The 21,670-nt window shown below is 33.3% G+C and overlaps 1 protein-coding gene across 3 annotated transcripts in view; it reads left to right on the top strand.

The window, feature by feature from the left end:
* Window positions 1-21,670, top strand: part of LOC123703589 (nose resistant to fluoxetine protein 6-like) — a 35,426-nt gene that overhangs the window by 1,622 nt on the left and 12,134 nt on the right. The window lies entirely within an intron of this gene.

Below are 21,670 nucleotides of genomic sequence, written 5' to 3'. Positions count from 1 at the left end.
TTCTTTCAAAAGCTATTTTGTATCTAATAAATTCTATCAATACTTAAAAACCTAGGTCGTTAAATCTTATGAAAAGAAAAATGACTATTGTACATTGTTTACATAATTTATAATGATGTTTATCTTATTATCTATATACATATAATAAATCTGTAGAAGGGTCAATTCTGTACATTGAAAATATTGAAAAAATAAATAGCAGGGGGTGTTACTGGATCGATACCAAGCCCAAATATGTGATTAAAAAAATTTTTGTCTGTCTGTCTGTCTGTCTGTCTGTCTGTCTGTCTGTCTGTATGTGAAAGCATCACGTGAAAACTAGCGGTTCGATTTCGATGAAACTTGGTATAATTATACCTTATTATCCTGGGCGTAAAATAGGATACTTTTTATCCTGGAAAAATACGTAGAAAAAAAAATAAACTAAAATTTTCAGTTTTATCCATAGACGTTGTTCCGTAGAACCGCGAACACACGTTGCGTATTATTATAGGCCTAGCCGTATTTGGGAATTGGGTCCAATAGATATTTATAAGATGTTATTGACAGAAGTACTCAAAATGGAGAAATAACCATCCACGCGAAGACCGACATCCGCGCGGACGGAGTCGCGGGCGGAAGCTAGTTTAATTAATAAAGACGTTGAAAACCTTGTTAAGAATAGATATAATTTTTTAACTTTAGTTTAAATTTAAAAAATTATAAATGAAGATAATATTTTAACGATAAAGACGTGGTTATCACGTTTCAGCTTAAATACCTACATCTAATTCCAAAATTATTTTAATTAAAAAACTAATAAAAGTAATCTACGGACATGTTTTATTTATTACATCTTTATTTCAAGGTGAAGTAAGTTTATATTACTTAAGGTATACAAAAATAAAAAAATGTAAAATTGTGATATTGCATGTAGGGGACAGGGGTACATTTTTTTTCACGATTATTTAGAACTATTTCAACAGAGACAAGTATATTGAGAACGCCTTTTACATTATTTATTCAGAAGTAATACTAGATTAATTTTAACTATGTAATTGAAACCAAATGTTTATTTTCATTTATTTCATTTCTATATTTCATATTATCAATAAATACTTATCAAAATAATTATAAAACACGAAACAAAGAACATTACATAATTAAATATATAATTAGAATAGTATTTTCTAGGGTTTGATTTTAATTTCTAAATATAATTAGAATCGTGGTTTTAATTGGCATATCGATTTAAATATTTTTCTCAAATATCCAATAGCTCTTATTATGTCAGTTAGTTTCTATATCTATTATCTAAAGTCTAAACTGTTATGTAATGTATTTGCGAAAAAATTCAGGTCAGCGCCGGGCGGTCGCGGCCTCTAATGTTTCTTGGTTTCAGATTGTTTTATAGTATTAACATTTGCATATTTATTTAATAATATTAGTGTGGTGTAATAGATAAATTGGTAGCAAAAGAGCTTACTGATTAATTGAAAAGTTTTTTTTTGTCGGTGTTTCATATTTGCACGCTGAATTACGAGCCAGAATGTTTTAGAATCTATGTAATCTGTACCTACCAACCATCTTTGTAATTCTATATTCTGCAAATAGAGAAATAACGAAAATGAATTTGAGTGGGACAAACAAGACCTACTATCGTAGGTACTTAGTAGTCCGAATAATGATTTCAAATGAAACTGTATCTAATCATAATTCGATAAAGAAACGGTTATCCGCTAACACTGCATAATATAGATTAATAGTTATTATATGTACACTATTGTACCTGATCTATGTAATTTCTAGGATTGCAATACAGCTTATTAATATTGCCATTTAAGATGGCCGTGGTCTAGATGAAACTAGAGCTTAGAGCTTTTTGTAGCATTCATTTTCTATTATAATATTCAACCCTATCGTGTTGTTGGTAGCAACAGACTTGAACGATGATAAATGTTAATGTATTTTAACTTTAGTTGTATTCTTATGTTGTCCTACTAATATTATAAATGCGAAAGTTTGTGAGGATGTGTGTGTGTTTATTACTCTTTCACGCAAATACTACTGAACCGATTACAATGAAATTAAGCATACGTATAGAGGATAACTTGTATTAACACAATTTTGCTTGGTTTTTTCTTTTGTCAGGCAACATATAATTTTATTTAGCTATCCCTTATTAAACATGCCAAATAAGTATATTGTATTGAGTTGAGTAGAAGAAAAAATAAGTACTTACGTTTTATTCATGTTTTTCCCTAATAAAGGGACGTTATTATCGATGCTTCGCAACACAGTTAAATAAAAAAAAAAACAAAGAGCATCATAAACCGAGGTGTTAATTATCGCACCTATTCATAAATATGTTTTATAAAACGACCTCGGCACATTCTTTCATGAACAACTATTTGCCCAACAAATAGACCTTTATTTGATCTGTGATATTTATTTTTTAACGAGATGGCATAAGATTAACATAATTGGCAAATCGGTTAAAGAATTCATATGGTATTAATAGTGTTTCTGTGGTAACAAGCGATTTTCAGAATTAATTATTCAAAGGTTTAACAACTATTGACTGAGTAACTAATATAAATATGGTGCACTGTAGAGTTACGAACCATGTTTTTGGAATTAAGTCAGTAAAATGCTTAGTGATTAGATGTCAATAAACAAAAAAGAGCATGTGTGCAGAGTACACGTGTCAGAAGTGAAACTTCTTTGGCATGATTCAAATATACCAAAATCGTCGCATTACTCCATGACGCGCGCATAAAGAAGTTTCACTTCAAAAGTTTATAGACTTTTACTGTTAGGTAGATAATTAATAACACTTGACATCGTTTTTGACTCGATTTTAAATAACTTCTACAGACGTATTCAAATTCATTTATTAACAGAACAAGGTATGTGGGTACGTACAGTATTACAAATTCCGGACCTCCAATAAAAGTTTAAACGACTGGGTACCAAAGAATATCGATAAAACAAACAAAGGAATATTTTTAATAGAGCTAATGGTCTAATATTTGGATTGCGAATTTTCGCACCGGAAGTATCAAGTTACTTTAAATAAGCTTTTAAATATTTCACATAAATGTAACGTGTATTTGAGAAACATACAATAGGTATTATTTACAAATATTAGACATGTTTAAACTAAATAAGCCTATAACAAATGTTATTTTGAAATCGTATCTTTTTTTTATTTTTATACATGATAGGCAGGCGTTTGACCACTATCCCGCCGCGGTGATGTGATCTATTGTGTGCATATAAAATTTTAAACAATTGGGTTTATGGATTTTTCTGTGAGAGATCAATTGTATAAATAACTATTTTTTCCTAAGTTTGGACTTCAAATATTTGTGGGATATTACATTTTAGACGTGCAGTCTACGATGTGTACTTATATTAATATTTATCCCAAAGATTATTGCAAATTGATAACAGCAGTCTTCTAGTATGTGGTATCCAGACAACCTTGAATTGTCTTTATATGAAATTTTTCGTGTGATATATTTTCAATTTACCCAATATAAGTAAATTAGCCAATCTATTACCATTATAGTTATCTACAATATGTATAACAATTACCAAAAAATGTTAAGCAAAACCGTATTAAATATAATTTGTGTTTTTAGACAAACAACCACAACATACAGAGGTATATAGATATTTCAATTCCATCTGTCCCATAAGTTTCATCATTTTATCGATACGATTGATTTCTTCACAAGGGCGTGGATCACAACATGGCTGACCTTCAAGCGAATTTCTAACTGTTTCCTAACAACGCTTCCAAAACCTTATGTAACCACTGTCCATATAAGACACCCATGGACTCATGGGCACATGAATACTTGTTATATTAAAGAACAGTTTGTTATTTGAAGGGTTTAAGAGGTTTCTGATTTCAAACATGGAAATATTGAAAATACAATTTGATTTATAACGAAACGACTCTACATTTTTTTGGGATATTATATTTATTTCCATACTAATATTTCTGCTAACTACACTAATTCCCAATGGACAAATGGATAAAATTACCAACCAAATTGAGAACATCGTCAATACAAATCATGTCTTGTGTATAAATATTGTATGCATTTAATTCATAAAAGAAAGACTACTGCATGCTTTTCGGAACATCAAATAAACAAAACAATGCGACTCCACGTCACTTTTGTTCTTGTTATAACAACTAACCGGAAGAAAACGTTGATACAATGGCCGTTCGTAATATAATTACGTCACAAGATATTTTATTCACCGCAAAGTAGTGTCCCCTTTTAGGGAAAGGTTCTTACTATACTGGCTGCTGGCACTGGCTTTGTCCGAGAAAATGTTTTAATAGTTAATACATATAGCTAAGGGGAGTCACAGACAGTTAAAAAAAATCGGTTTTATAATTTTTGAGTGAACCTGCCATGAAAACCCATCCACTAAGCCCATCCATGTTAAAATAAAATTGCATAGTTTTTTACTAACATTGAACTAAAGCTTCTTAGTTGATAACTTGATATGTATTTGATTAAATACCTATAAGAGCTTTATTATAAACGCATAATTTCTTTTTGTAAACACCATATTTCTGAAAGAATTCTGTAGATAATTGTCAAAAAAAGCTTAGCAAATTTTCACCAATTTATTAGTTGTAGCTTTTTGAGCTTTTTAGTAAATTACCGTTAAAGCTTACATATATATATATATACATATAGATAGGAAAACATCTTTTTATACCCTGGTACAAATATGGTCAATATTTATCTTCTCAGTTATCAACGCATCAAATATCATGCAAGACTAATTTACCTCATAATTTGCTTACAACACAGCCAAACAAGTCTGTTATATAATGTTTAAGCAAAATAGTTTCGCGAATCGGGGTTATAATAATATGAAGCTCACCTACTTGCTGAGTTTCCGACACTCAAATGCCATTTATTTGAATATTGGAGGTTGGACAGGCAAGAAAACAAAAAAGAATATTTTATTTGTTTTTTTTTAACATACATTAGACACAAAAAGTTAAAGCAGATGTACGAAAAAGCTTCCTTACTGCTAAAAAGTAAAAAGTATCTTCCCGAACACTTGGCAACGGTTTTTAAAATATTGTCTCTTGCTTGGTAATATCATAAGTTGAAACAAAAGTCTGCCCATAAAATGTTTTCACACATTTCATATTATTGCTTAAATCTTTATTAATATACGGGGCTATTGACATTTAACAAACAAAGCCGGCCTTACAAATTACAGGAAGAGTCGAAAGAGGTCACGTTACCTCCGTACTCGGATGAATAAAATCGCTTGAGAGTGCAAATTATGCCTTTTTCGAGGGCCTTAATGTATAGCAACACCATGCGATTTATTAAATGCGTAGGCTGGTGGGTGTTTAATAGCATCCTTGAATGCAAAGATGTTCACCCAGTATGGCATTTTTGATGTATTGCTAGAGGCAAGGAATAATCTTTTCTTACAAAAATAAGAAAGGTATAATTAATTTTTATAACTAGGTAGACTTCTTTTGAGGTTGATGTAAGCATTATTTAACAGATTAATCTAGATAAACAAAATCTGCATTGTTAATTGCTTCACAACCTAACCTAAAAATGTAAAAGTCGGCCAACCTAAGTTTATGAAACTTGAAAGCCACCTAAATGTGGCTACTTGAATAAATACAGTTTTAAATTTCTTATCCAACTATGAATCACAAAGTTTCATCATACTAATTAGTGTACATTCGTCATGTGTTTTACGTCACTTTATCTTTACGTAAGATATTACGTTTTAGCGAAATTTTGCAAATCGCATGCGTTATTTTTGTTATGGTGAAGGTTTTAAAATGGTATGTGGTTTATTCCATTTTGCCTACAGCGTATCTCACGCAACATGTGTGCTGTAAAAGATATTGTTAACAAAATAATAACAGTTAATTAATAATGATTATTTTTCCGACCCAAATATCGACCAATAGAATTGCACTATTCGACGTCACGTGGTACAACCTACATGGTATTATACTGATAATTTTTTGAAAATTTTCTCTGGTCGTTGACGTCAAACTGACAGGTTGAATTCAATTGTGAAATTATTGGCCGATATTTGGGACGGAAAAATAATCCCCCGAATACCACACGAGCTTCAAAACTATCTGGCTTAGCTATCTGGCATTTCCCTCAAGGTTCCCTGCAAACAAATAAAGTCGTCAAGTTTTTCAGGAAAAATCACTCGCGCTACGCGCTCGTGATTTTTTAGCCTTGACTAGAAACTTGACTCCTTCATTTGTTTGCAACGAACCTATCGGAAAATACCCGATAATTTTGAAGCTCTTGTGGTATTATAAGTGAGTAGGTATTCTTCCGAGTACGATACTATTTGGGCAGCATTTCAGAGACTTAATTAGGTAGCATTTTCTTCGATTTCTTCTGATAGTTCCATATTTTAGTTGCTCATTATATGATAACAAATTTCAAATATGTATCTTGAACATTAGATTCCACATAAAACCAAAGGGTGGGCTTGACTTTGAACACCGTGTAACGTCAGCAAAACATTATTGAGTACCGTTAGCACGTATCCATTGCAACATGCGCTCTTGGTGCGTATTGCCCAACTATATGCACTATGAATATTATCCCGAGCTAGGATGTTGCGGCATATCTAGAAAAATATTTAAGGATATTGCAATACGAGGGAGTGTCTAAGAACCTAGCGGAAAGGACTGCGCTTACAAAGTTTCGCGTTTCCTTAAAGTTTATCAAAAGCCATTCGAAATGGATAAATAATTGATTGTTGAAGTTGACTGGTTACCAAATGATATAGTAAGCGGATGTCGTAAAGATGTTGTTGTACTTTGTATTCTAATTTATCATTGAGTATAGAGTCCGTTTTACTAGAAAATATATATTTGATACACACACCTAAGTGACCTACACTTTTTACGTACATACATTTTCCGATAGTTAGCTGTTGCAGTTGCGTTCGTTGCAACCATCGGAAAATCGTTAAAGAATAGCACACATTATATAATACACTCCGTTGATAAATATCCAAGAGATGATCACATAATATTCGATTATTTTTAACAATTACCCCAGGAACACTAGCCATAGACATTTTATGGAGACCTAGACCCTACCCTTGCGATAAACACAGGATGTCGCGAAACCAGACGCTCGTTTCACTTTCCTTTTTAGTTATCAACTACATGTTTACTAGCTCTGTCGCCATATTTTAATGTATTGCTAATCGCAGTTCTTATTGCCTAAGCTATGGTGTAGGGTCTAACTGAAATAGAGGCTGTGATAGAGGTTTTGAAATGACCCAGACCGGTTTTTACGTATTTTGTACGTTGCAAAAGCGAAATTCTTTCCTACGCCCTTCACTTTAAAACATTATTATTATTGATCGTCCTTCTGTATTGTAAATATAGGGTGTTATATTGGCGATTTACACAAAATATCCTTGACACGGCCTACTGGTTTTTATTTAAGTGACTAATTAATTTCCTAAGCTTAAAACACTATCAGGAAATACATTAAGATAGATAAATATGTTTCATTATAGATTTTTTTAGTTTTAAATCATAATTGTCGGTTGTCAAATTCCACATAAAAAGGTATAGGAAAATGCTTAGCTTGCACGCGAAGGTAACATATTTTATGTAATAATATCCAATCGTGTGGCCTCAACCCTTGTAATGTGGGAACGGACGGACAGACGAGGAGGTGCACTATTGTTCTATGTAATTACCCGTATATATGACGGTATACATGTGAATTATGGAAACTGCAGCTTATATACAATTGAATACTTCTTAATTATAAAAGAAAATGTAAGTATTTATGTTTTGGATGTTTGAAAGCTTTTATTCAGCGATAAGGGTCTTCAAACGTAGACTGAACCTTCTAAGGAAACGCGTACCATGTTATGACCACGTCTCAGCTTAACATCAGGCGAGATTCCCTATTCATAATAAAAAATGATAAAATCCAGTAAACAGTGTACTTATATCATCATCAGCCCATATACGTTCCCACTGCTGGGACACGGTCACACGGGCCTCCTATGAGGGTACAGGCCATAATCCACCACGCTGGCCAAGTGCGTGTTGGCGGATGACACATGTCGTCGAACTGTACTTATATGATTAATGTTAACAAACACAGCATAAAAATATACACATAGTTACTTAAAAAAAATATTTCTAAAGGTGTAAAACTTGCATGACGATGCATTTTCATATCATCACTATTTATTACGCAATTATTCGCTTACAAAAAATGATGAATAGATCCCTGGACTTCACTTTATTCCCATAACACGAAAATGCATACAAATTAGTAGGTAGTGAAATGGTTTCACTTTTACATCGCACGACAACGATGCAACGTGACCACGGTCACATTGATATATCTCTTAATATATATAAATCTTGTGTCACAATGTTTGTCCTCAATGGACTCCTAAACTACTTAACCGATTATAATAAAATTCGCACACCATGTGCAGTTCGATCCAACTTGAGAGATAGGATAGTTTAAATCTCAAATCGTTTTAGAGAAAGCGGGCGAAGCCGCGGGCGGAAAGCTAGTAATAATATAAGACACTAATTTGACGCTATAGATGTTTAAAAAGTCTAGTTAATACATAGCTGCTAGATGAAACTTATTAAGCTTTTAGTTTGTTACAAAGGCAAGCTTTAGTCTTACAAAATATCTATACCTACTAATATTATAAAACTGAAGAGTTTGCTTATTTACTTGCATGAACGAGTAAATCTCAGAAACCACGGGTCCGATTAGAAAAAATATTTCCCTGTTAGGTAGTCCACTTATAGAAGATCTATCATCACGCTAAGACCAAAAGATCGGAGCCATGCGGGTAAAACCGCGGGGCACAGCTAGTTATGGTACAATTATACAAAATGCAATCTATTTGAATACTACACATAAATGACATGTCATTTCAAAATATTCGTATAATTTAAAACGTTATAATTATGGGAGAGCCGTAAATTATACATTTAATACGCCATAGGTGCCGCAATAACAGTTGCAAGATTGGATTCAACTCTTTCATAAGCATAGGAATGTTTAATTATCTTTTATAAACATTTTACGACTTCACGATTGCAACGATGAAATGCATTATATAAATTTTATTGTTTGTTTGTGACCTAAAATATCTTGTATAATTATATCTTTCTTAATCAACTTAATATTTCTATAAATACTACGGTTATGAGAATACACAAAATTGTAGAATCATTTAGTTTTATAATATTGAAATGGAAAATTGGTCATGTATGATAAGTAAAATTGGTAATACATTGAGATAATATTACTACGTATGGAGGAGACACCACGAACAAAATCTGTGCGCCATTTTTTTGCTCTAAGTTTTAAAAATTATTATCTAGTTAGGTAGTACTTACCGATGAAAGTTATTCCTTTGCACTTTTCCGTATTATTTGTGCAATATCGTAACACACACGAAGGCATATTTGATGCGTTTCACTTTAAAACGAATAAAAAATGAGCGTGCAGTTACGCCATATGGCGTATGTTGAGCGGAACATAAGTGATGTAGGCGGTGTCGTCTCCATATGTATATTTCAATGCCTGTACCTGAGGATTTTATTGCAATTTACTCTATTTCAGATGGAATAATAAGTAAAATTGGTAATATAAGTAAATTTTCGTGGCAAAGGACTTAACCTCAATAAAGGTTTAATTTAAAATTCGTTAGGTCAATATGTATTATTTAATTTTTTAGTCAAACTCTTTCGATATTATTTAATTTTTTTCTTTACAAATCTGCACGCTTTCAATGTTTAATCGACAATATATACTAATATTATAAAGCTGAAGAGTTTGTTTGTCTGATTAAACACGTTAATCTTAGGAACTACTGGTCTGATTTGAAAAATTATTTATATAGGCTCATCAGTCATCACGCTAAGACCAACAGGAGCGAAGCAATGCGGGTGAAACCGCGGAGCACAGATAGTATTTTTATAAAATATATTGTCTAAAATCACGTAGGTAATTATATTGTTCTAAATCAATTATATCTTTTTACTTTATTCTTTTCATATTTTCCTGCCATAAGAAAATTATTAAAGGACAGGGTATAAATTCAAATATTGCCATTCCAACAAGCTTGCCAGTAACTTGCATAAAAGTTTAGAAAGTCAGGCTGTAAATTGACGCTAATAACAAAAATAAAACGTTAAAGGAATATAGGCATTTGTTCGGTTGTTATAAGAATTGTTATACAATTACACAATATATTACAGGACAGAGACCCCGCTTTCACCCAGTTATAGTTATCAAACACTTCAGATTGTAATAAATGCGTTGCAATAAATAACTTTGTGCCTTTTACCGTCACTAAGTTTTAGCTCTTGATTTTTGGATCAATATTTATTGTCAGAAGACACTCATCTATACTAATATTACAAATGCGAAAGTAACTCTGTCTGTCTCTTACTCAATCACGCCTTAACGACTGAACCAATTTGCACAAAATTTGGTATAGAGATATTTTGATACCCGAGAAAGGACATAGGATAGGTTTTATCCCGGAAATCCCACGGGAACAGGAACTATGCGGGTTTTTCTTTGACTGCGCGGGCAAAGTCGCGGATGGAAAGCTAGGTTAACATAATTTTATATAGTGGACATATTTAAGCATGGACAATAGTCTTCACTTTTGTTTCTTTAAAATTTAATTGCGATTTGCGTAAATTGTCATGGTCATAATAAAGAAAAAAATTATCTCAAAATACTATTGATTTAAAACATAAATATGTAGGCTTCTTCCCATAGAAATCTAAATAACAAGATGCTTTTTTTTTGTGTGGTGTCTCTCAATGTTAGCCAGAAGGGCTTCTACATTTTAACGCGGTCGCGGGGGTGAACTGAAGGTTCACCCTGGTAGCGACATGCACAAGGGCGTCCCCCTTGACGGGGATCTCGAACCTCGGCTTGGGCTGTCGCTTGAGTGGAGGAGGTCAGAAGGGCCCTAATCGGACGGGAACAAGATGCTTCTTCCGATGAATTGTATGAAATATTTAACTGGCGAGTGGCGTGGCTTCTTCCTTTAAATGTTACAATCGATTTTATGTCTAATCATTTTATAAAGATATGGAATATAATTTCATTAAGGTACCTACAAGTTGCTGAAATGGATATTTTTAAATCATGCACATACATACTAACTAATACATGTGTAGTTGTTTATAAATAAGTATTGTTTGTGTAAAGACAAAGGCTGTTTCTGATATAATGATAGTGTATTCACATAGAATAACGTAAAAACATTATTGGATTGTAGATTACCTTTGACATCTTTGATTAATGATTATAAAAAACTTGAAGAACAGTATTATATTTGTAGGTATAGTAAATTCCATAAGATATAACAATATCAACAGATAGTAAATATATATATATATTTACACTAGCAGTCCGCCCCGGCTTCGCCTGTGGTATATGTATAGCCTTTAGAGATCACGAACATATCCAACAGTGAAAGAATTTTTAATATCGATCTTGAAGGTCCAGAGATTCTCTCAAAGCTCTTTCAAAACAATAAAAATACTCTAACTCTGTAGCTTAGTATTATAAGTATACATAACTACCTAGTTCTTTCCTTGCATTTCATTAAAATTTAAGATCCTGTGGCAAGCCTGTGGCTTTTTAATATACATATTGTGTTACAAACAATAATATTAATAACCACAACCCGTTAAAATTGTCTATAGAACCTCTACATGTGGGCTCTATATTATTAAAGATCGTGCTACTTCCTCCTAGTACCCAACTATTTTGATAAGACGCATACAATTATAATCAATAATACAATATACAACAAACGTCTATGATAATTTATTTCGTACGCCTATGAAAAAGTTAAATTTAAAACGCGTCTATTATTGCAATACATTGTTTTCATTCATTCAATATTACTATAAACCCTTTCCGAATCTTCTGCCAATCAGTGTCAACTGTCAACACTACGTATTGGTTCTTAGCAAAGTAGTGACCCACATAAAAGTATGCTAAACATAAGGTTGCGTTAGTGGTCAGTGAAAGTGCGCTTACGCAACACCCGCAAGTGATCAGCTGACAGCGGTCAATGTCATTTATATAAGCTGGTGCTATTGATAAGGGTTGACCTTACAAACCAGTACGTAGAGACTAGATGTTTGATGTTTATGAGTTCTTGCTTTTTCTATAAAATAGGTAAGAAGTTTATAGAAGCATTTAGATATTGATAAGGAATTACAGGATATATCAAAATTTTCTTGGAAGAAGATAGAGAAGGGAATAGAAAAGACAAGCTCATGATATGAAAATTCAAGCCGCTGTTTACATGCAAACTTTTAAAAATTTAATCACCAAGGTACATTTAGATTATTTTGAATGAATATTTCAAATTCATGGCACATTGTAAAAAGAACTTGAGGGGTGACAAGGGACACTCGGATGGAACGAAGTTTTAAGTTAGAGAAAGACAGAGAAACACGCGCACGCCCACGCACGCGTTTAAAAAAAGTGTCGTTACAACTTTTCGTCTTAATTTTTTCCGTATAGCCCCCTTTCACAACGCGCGATAAGGAACTTCGTTCCAATATATTATATTAATTAACATTCCAAAAAACTATAAAAAAGGTTTATTAGTAAAATATAAGATATCTATTAAAATCGCTTGAACGCATGCCTTGCACCAAACTAACAACAATTTTATCTCGGTATGGCTACAACTTGTTACCGGCATCGATATGGTTAGTGAAACCTTTATTATATTTTATTTGATTCGATTGTCACTTCTATAAATACACAGTGTAAATTATTTATTTTGACAGATGAGGGTTTGCCTATGAATAAAATTCCTGAACCTATGTATGTATACGCACAGCCCAAACCACTGGACGTATCGGGCTGAAATTTGGCATGCAGGTAGATGTTAGGACGTAGGACGTAGGCATCCGCTAAGAAAGGATTTCCCGAAATTCTTGCGGGAACGGGGAAAAACGGGGATGCACGTACAAAGTCGTGGGCGGAAGCTATTATTAAATAATTTTGTAATACGTGCGCTTTTGTTATTTTTATTTAATATCAGAAAAAAATTGAATTAAAATCTCTGCTTTTTAGCACTTATAGCATGGAGTGTCATTCATACGAATGACTAGTATTTTTTTCAAGACTTTTCCTTTTCAGCATGCTAATAATCTTAATGAAACACGTATGTGTCTTGCATAATTTTATGCGTAAACTTTGCATGACGTAGCATAACTGGCATAACTCGTATTGATGTTTATATTCACTTACAATAGAAATATAATATTATTTGTATTGATATATAAATATTGGTTTAGTACCGTTTCCGGACTAATAACATCAAGGTTGCAAAACTTGAATGATTGCAAAAAAATGTTTTACCCCTTTGCATAATGTATTAGTATAAATATTGTTATACATAACTTAACCTATTCAATTAATTTTTGCACGCCTCATAAGCGAAGCGTTGAGGTGGGTACTACTGTCACTTCGCGCAAAAAATCTGATTTTTCAAACTTAAAATGTCTTTATGTATCCTACATTGCACTTGTAAGATAATACATACACACACATATTAAGAAAAAACACTATTTTTAACATTCATGATATTTTTGATGTCATTTTTGTTATTTAAACTAGTTAAAAAACAGTTTAAAAAAGTTCTGTCTTGGACGTCCGTGTGTCTGTATGTGCGGAGGATTTTCTTGTTAACACGATAGCGACTGAAATACTTTACTAATCGAGTCTTTTTTTTTCGCTTGAGTATGCTCAGGAATAGAACCCTTTCATTTTTCAGGGTCTGATTCGATGTGGTTTAATTGTTATTATATAAACAAAAAAAAAATTTCGACTTTTTTTATATATTTATAGTGTACTCAAAATTCACCATTATAAACTCGATTCTTTATACTATAAGCCAAGGCTTAAAAAAATAAGTTGGTAGTCAGTCCCTTAAACCTGCGCAGTTTCACATCTAGGTGGGGCCACAAGAAAAATAGCTCAATTATTACGGTACCGCTTTCTTTACTTTTCCAACTGTTTTGAGACAGTACAAGAGCATTGGCACATGAGAACAAGTGTATCTACATACTGATATTATATACACCTTTATAAATAATCAATTTTATTGTAAAGGATGAGATTATGAGGCGTGCACTTTAAATGGATTTTCCAAACTTTTTTTTTTATAATGTAATTTTAGATAAGCTTAAAAATAAACTATAAAAGTTCATTATTAGGGATGCGCCGAATACCGAATACATATTCGGTATTCGGCATATTCGGCATCTTTTTCACAATTCGTATTCGGCCGAATTATTCGGTTTAGGTCTATGATATATAAAAGAGCTAGATACGTTACCCGCTCTCTATTTTGGCAAGAAAAAACTCAGGTAAGTGCCCGAGTTTCACTTAGTCACGCACCATTCAGCGTCGTGGCTGGACGTTCTTTTTGTATTTTAATCGGCAGTTGTTATTACGAAGTACATGAGTGAGACATGTATTATGTCTCGTGCGTGAGAGTGAAAGAGAGAACAACTGTATTGGTGATAATGCGTTAGTAAGTAGGTATGTATTAATTACGCTGTTTTTTAGTGCAATGATGTTGGCGTATGCCGCGTCTACTAGTATAATAGGTCATTGGTTTAGGTGCCGAATATATTCGGAATGAGTGTTTCTACTTTCTTGGCTATAGAACTAAATAAATAACTTCATATTATGAATGATTTATGTCATACTAAACTGCACAAGTCAAAGAAATCCTATGAAGAATGTGTTGAACCTAAGGTATCTACACTAATATTATAAAGAGTATGGGAGACATGCATAGAGTTTATATATATCATATTGTGTACAGGCCGGCGCATTCTTTTTCATAATCAGAGCGCATTCTAAATTTCAATTTCAACATTAGAATTCTGATTGGTTTTGTTTTTGATCGATTTTTGTATAAATACGGATATTGTGTGCAAAATAAAATGATTACGATCAGTATCGTCTTTGAGTTCACAACCCCTCTACAGTTGGTGACCTCCGACGGAGCAAAAGGAAACATGGAAGAAAAAGACTAACTACACCATGAAGAAAAAGCACTGCGAGCTGGCCCCCGTCTCCATCCAGTCCAGGCTGCTACCATCTTTTACAGAGACTGCCTACCGAACCAAGCACATAAAAAGAAGAACGACAAAACGCCTATCGAATGGACTACTGCAGCAATTGAAGCTTTTGAGAAATGCCGACAAAGCATCACAGAAGCGACAACATTATGTTTTCCCATTCCTGGCTGCTCCCTTGCCATCATGACTGACGCCTCGGATCATAGTCTCGGCGCTGTACTTCAACAAAAGATTGATGGAAACCGTTAGCCTTTTTCTCTTAAGCAATGAGTGCTACGCAATGTCGCTACAGCGTGTATTTTCGCGAATTATTAGCAATATACGCGGCTGTATTACATAAGTCAATTCTGTTCGAGTATCAAGTACATCAAAGGAGAAGAGAACACAGTCGCCGACGCGTTGTCACGCATCGAAGAGATCCAATGCCCTAATGTAATCGACTACAAGCAGTTAGCCATCGACCAAAGTAACGACGAAGAGCTCAGAAAATTAAAAACTCAAACAAATTTAACATTCGGTGAAGTCACGCTACCCGGACTCGATCGACCAATCACGTGCGAGCTATCAAGCGCATCGCCCCGTCCCTTTCTACCGAAGGCATACCGTTTTATGGCATTTAACGCTCAACACGGACTATGCCACCCTGGTATTAGAGCTACTCGGAAGCTAATAACATCGAAGTTTTTCTGGCCAGCTATGAATAAAGACGCTACTTTATGGGCCAAGTCTTGTATCAGCTGTCAACGAGCAAGTTCACCGGCACGTCGTCACTCCATTAGCAGAGTTCCCGCCTTCGCAACGCTTCGAACACATACACATAGATATAGTCGGTCCACTACGACTCTCAAGAGATTACCGATACTGTGTTACCATCATTGATCGTCTTACAAAATGGCCTGAAGCAGTTCCAATTCAAGAAATAACTCCCGAAGTCATCGCGAAAGCATTGTACGAGAACTGGATTGCACGCTTCCCTTATGAAGTACTGAAGCGCTACGACAAGTACTACCAAATACAGTTACCACTTCGGACTACAGTAGTATCAATTGACAGACTCAAGCCTGCATACATATTAAACGAAGAGGTTGAAGGTATGGCAAGCACAGCAGTAGCATCTACACCTACACCTACGAGTGCTACGTCGTCAGTTCCTGCTACAGACTACAACACGGACAAGGCACGTCCCTACACTACAAGAAGTGGACGCGTCGTCAAGAAAAATGTTCGCTTCGCTTGAGGGGGGACACTATGGGAGACATGCATAGAGTCTATATATATCATATTGTGTACAGGCCGGCGCATTCTTTTTCATAATCAGAGCGCATTCTAAATTTCAATTTCAACATTAGAATTCTGATTGGTTTTGTTTTTGATCGATTTTTGTATAAATACGGATATTGTGTGCAAAATAAAATGATTACGATCAGTATCGTCTTTGAGTTCACAACCCCTCTACAGAGGAAAACTTTGTTTGTTTGATTGTAATGAATAGGCTCATAAACTACTGGACCAATTTAAAAAATTCTTTTACCATTCGAAAGCTACATATAAGCTACTATCCACGAGTAATATAGGATAGGTTTTATCCCGGAAATTCCACGGGAACGGGAATTATGCGAGTTTTTCTTTGAAACCGCGGGCGGAGCCGCCGGCGGAAAGCTAGTATAAAATAAAACAATCATTACATTTCAAATCAACGTTTATTTTGTAAATTTACATCAACATAATTTAATCATGTTTATTATTAACACTTAGTTAGTATTTAATATTTATTATACTTTAAATCCTGAAGTCTGAAGACAATGCTTTTAGTCCCAATAGAATATGGCACACGAAAAATAACACAATCACATAAGTTACACTTAACTTTTGTTTTGTCATCTTGCATTTCATCAAAAAAGTCCCAAGCTCGCAATCTTTTACGTCCGGTCATGTTGTAAACACTAACTTAAAGTAAAAATATAAAACTTTTAAACAATATAAAAATTTTAATATTTTTTTTTTTGTTTTAATTTGTAACGTATTCGTGCGATGTTTCAATACAACTGAGACGGCACGGAGTGCGCGGGCGATATACGCGGGTGGCAGACGGTGAGGTAAGGCTCGCTCGCCACCGAGCCAGCAGCTACTTGCGGCCCGTTAGAATCCGTTTACGCATCAAAACACATCAAAACATTGAACCGAATAATTCGGCCGAATATTCGGTTCGGTAAGGTTTTAACCGAATAGTATTCGGTATTCGGTTGTTCGGTGAAACCACTATTCGGCGCATCTCTATTCATTATCGTCACTAATTAAGTTTTATTGATTTAATTGTTTATATGTTTTATTATATACATATAATAAAACATATAAACAATTAAATCAATGATATGATATATCATGATATAAAATATTGCCCATGGAATTCCATGGGCAATATTTTACCGTAATACGTGAATTGCAAAAATACAAAGATGTGCACAAAGTACCTGCATCACCACATGTTCATAATATCTACTCATCAGTCATCATTACTAACAAAGAAGTATGCAAGGCTATTTGTCCACTATTATACTATTTCATTGACACTGACCTCGTCATATTGATATCATATCCTTTAAGTATAATCTGGAGTAATGGGAGTAACAGATATAAACTGTTTTTATCCCAGCTTGACATGGGCACCCTTAAAAATTACTTTTGTGTTATCCGGAGCTTTGCTTTCAAGAACCGGTCACTGTTAGTTCAACATAATCAAGTTCTTTTTTTCTCTTCAATAAGTAATCTATATTTTATCCTGTTTTCATCTGTACAAATAAGTATCTGTCAAAATATCTTTATTTTTAGACGTGAAAGCTTCCTAATAGCACAGCCACATTCGAGTCATTTCTCAAATCCCCGCTTTTGTAATATACACACAATATTGCACATTGTTTTGTAGTTTCTTGGTCAATTTTATATCGAAACAGGACTTCTAGTATCGCAATTGTTGTTACTATTCAAGCTAGGTACTGTTAGCACACCTAATGCCATTGTAATGATGTTACCCAACAAGACGTGGACATGTAGGCTAATGGTATATATTTGCAATATTATTAAATTTATAAATAATAATATTGTAAACACTTGTTAATCTGACCATTGAAGTTTTCATTTCAAGCAAATTTTGGTATAAGAGTTGCTCATTTTTATGTTTTTTTTTTTTGTACATGAGATAGCTTATAGAAAACCGTAGCTTAGCGCCTCTGTATTCTCGATAAATTTTCTTGCATAAAAAAGTGAATTAAATGCAAGATTCTGCGTTACCATTCCACCCAGATCACATGTAACTCCATTTCTAAACAGCATTAACTTTTTAAAGATGAAGGGTCGGCAAGAGTTATTACTGGCTTGTCTTTTATTCGATACAATACATACTAAGCAGCCAGGGTATCTCTATACTAAGTTGTCGTGGCGTAAAGATACTTGTAGGGGTGAAATAAGGAGTGGAACTCACGAACTATCCATTCCGCAGCATAAAACCTCAGCCTTTCGTGGGTCATTCAAATATAGTGCGACGAAATGTTGGAATAATATCCCCCCTCCAATAAAAAATCTTAAGTGTAAGTCCAACTTTCGTCGCACTTACAAATCGTTCCTGCTAAAATTCCAACATTAGTAATTTAATATTCTTCGACAATACCTAATACCTATTATACGTATCCTAAATTATATTATATTATTATTACTTATTGCTTGCTTATATCGACTTCATTTCATGATTAACACATAGTTCTACCCATAAACTTGACCAAAAATATTGTCTCCTATATATATGTATCTTATCCTTTATATGTTATATATTTATTGTATATCTATTTATTATTATTTATCTTATTTCATACTCCTTCCATCTTAGAGGCGCAAACTAGCCATGTGGGTATCTGGCAGAATTACCAGCGTTGTGGAGTTTGCCTCTGCAACAATATGCTGAGCCAGGGCCTTTTTGCAGCTACAATGCAAGTTTGATATAATAATATTAATGTCAGTTATAATTCGATTGTTACCATATGTTTTATTTTTGTATTTTTTTTTTTTTTTTGTATTTTTTGACGGTGTCTTAGATTATCATTGTGTTGTTTGGTTGCAATAAATCTTTTTGTATTGTATTATTGTATTGTATTGTAAATGGGAATCCTCGGAAAATCTGCTTAGGTTCTGAAAAAACGTATCGAATCACTTATCTTACTTTAAAGAAGAATCTTTATTAAGAGTTGTTTAATTTTAATTACCCACACCATAAAATATACCGAAATACCTATTCTATAAATAGACAATACAATAAAAATGAAGGCAATACACGTCTTTAAAATAAATATATCACTATACCAATATACATGTCACGCAGTTTGAACAATCAAGGCTGAAAAATCAGATTACTGAGGTCACAGAGACAATATAAATATATTGAACAAATAAATTAAATAAATAAAACAATGTCGGGTCAATATTGCTGACACCTTCGTGCATAATGAGAGGAAATGCTTTGTTTTCGATGTGTTAACTAATTTCAGTGGTGAAAAATTCTGACTTTGAAAATTCTCGGGGATAAGACACTGGGCGAGCTTACAAAACTTAAGCTTATTGATTAGCTAAATGGATTAGACCCTAATCGTGCCTGAATCTCCTAACCAAAAAAAATATAATTGTCTATAATAATAAATAGACTAGGAGTATCATAAGATAACAAGTTAGTAAAGAAATAAAAGCATTTTCTCTTTAGTTCCTTCAAAACATGGTAGGTATGTAGTTACTTTTAGATAGCAAATTAATTATGAAAATTTACTTCATACGAGGTTTAACCCAAACTTGTTCAGTAATTTTCGATCTTTATTTGATCGATCACACCCATTCATGTTGTCGCTATGTACATTCGTAAGTTCGTACATATATGTAGGTAAGGTCAGAGACCTTTTGACCTCACCTTGCGAAATTCAGTGATAAATTATAAGACGGAAATAACCAAGGTAGAGTTCAGTTAATCTCTTTAAACTTATAATTATGGTCATCGTAGTTTTATAACTGTTCAAATTTTCCATATTGTAGAGTCTAGATTCTAGACAGTCTTGATAGTTTGAAGTAACCATTTAAATTTGTGTATTTTTTATTTTTGTATGAAGCGCATGTGGATAATTAAAACTATTCTCGCACCAATTACAGTTTAAAACAACAATAGCTCAGTTATTCTCTAGCAATTCAGAATTAGCTATTTATTGAGGGAAATTATACTTATTTTTATTTTGATAAATCAATAATAAATTACCTATAATAAGTAGCCTTCAATTACAACCATGGCCTCCAAATATTTGCACGAGCGAACCAGTTATTATAATAATAATTGATTTATTTTAATATATTAAATAAATTATGATGAATTATTAATATTATTTAATATGTTCCACGCCCACATACGCATGACGTATTTATAATTAGGCTTATTGACTCTTATAAATTTAAATTTATAAATATAAATTTTTAAAGACTAATTTATTGACTCTTGTTACACCGCTCCTAGACATTGAAGCACCATATAAAATAAATTTTTATACTTCTGGTATTGTGTAAGTGAATACATAAAAAATTATGAAAACAGCAGTATTAAGTTTCGGCGGGAAACTCCGCGTTCAAGTTTTCCGTCCAGCTTTTCCAATCAAATCTCATTAGTGTTGGAGTTGAACTAATGCTAAGTAATAAGGTTTACTTTTCCCGGGATATAATATATATAATACGTATGGGCATATATTCACATTATATCCCCATAGGTATTATTATTATGTTTTGTTATACCCACACGTAGATATGTTTGTCGTAGAGTCCCTCTTTAACACAAATACCTATATTTTATTGTGTCATTGTCCACGTGTAAGATCTGCCAAAGGCTAATGATTTATGTTTTTATAGTGTCAAAAGTATGAAGATAATGTTAATTGTAATATAAAAATATTACACATTGCAATATAATTTATGATACACGTGAACAAAGGTTTTGTTAATAATCACTTCTAACTACCTACTGAGTCTTTTCCCGAAACAAACCTTTTTTTTTGTCTGTATGTGAAGACATCACGTGAAAACTAGCGGTTCGATTTCAATGAAACTTGGTATAATTATACCTTATTATCCTTGGCATAAAATAGGATAATTTTTATCCCGGAAAAATACGTAAAAAAAATCTTTATTTTTCCGCGCAGTCGGAGTCGCGGGCGGAAGCTAGTATATAATATTCCTATCAGCAAGCTTTATCTCTTGTTTTGTCTATGGTCAGGCAAAATGCCACCACCAATGAAAGTGACAGTGAATCCAAGATGGCTAATGTCCGCGATAGGAGGAAGTATTTACACATAATGCTTCCTTCCACTACGGAAACTCATTTTGTCAATCGCGTTTTAATCCTATGGTATCCTACTGATAATCTTGCTTGATGTGAAAGTTTATATATTTGAATGTTTGGTCCAAGATAAAACTAGTTGATCCTTT

This window comes from Colias croceus, chromosome 2, assembly GCF_905220415.1.
Source record: "Colias croceus chromosome 2, ilColCroc2.1".
Classification (NCBI taxonomy): Eukaryota; Metazoa; Arthropoda; class Insecta; order Lepidoptera; family Pieridae; genus Colias; species Colias croceus.
The sequence above is the reverse complement of the archived record's forward strand: the minus strand, read 5'-3'. Positions and strand labels throughout refer to the sequence as shown.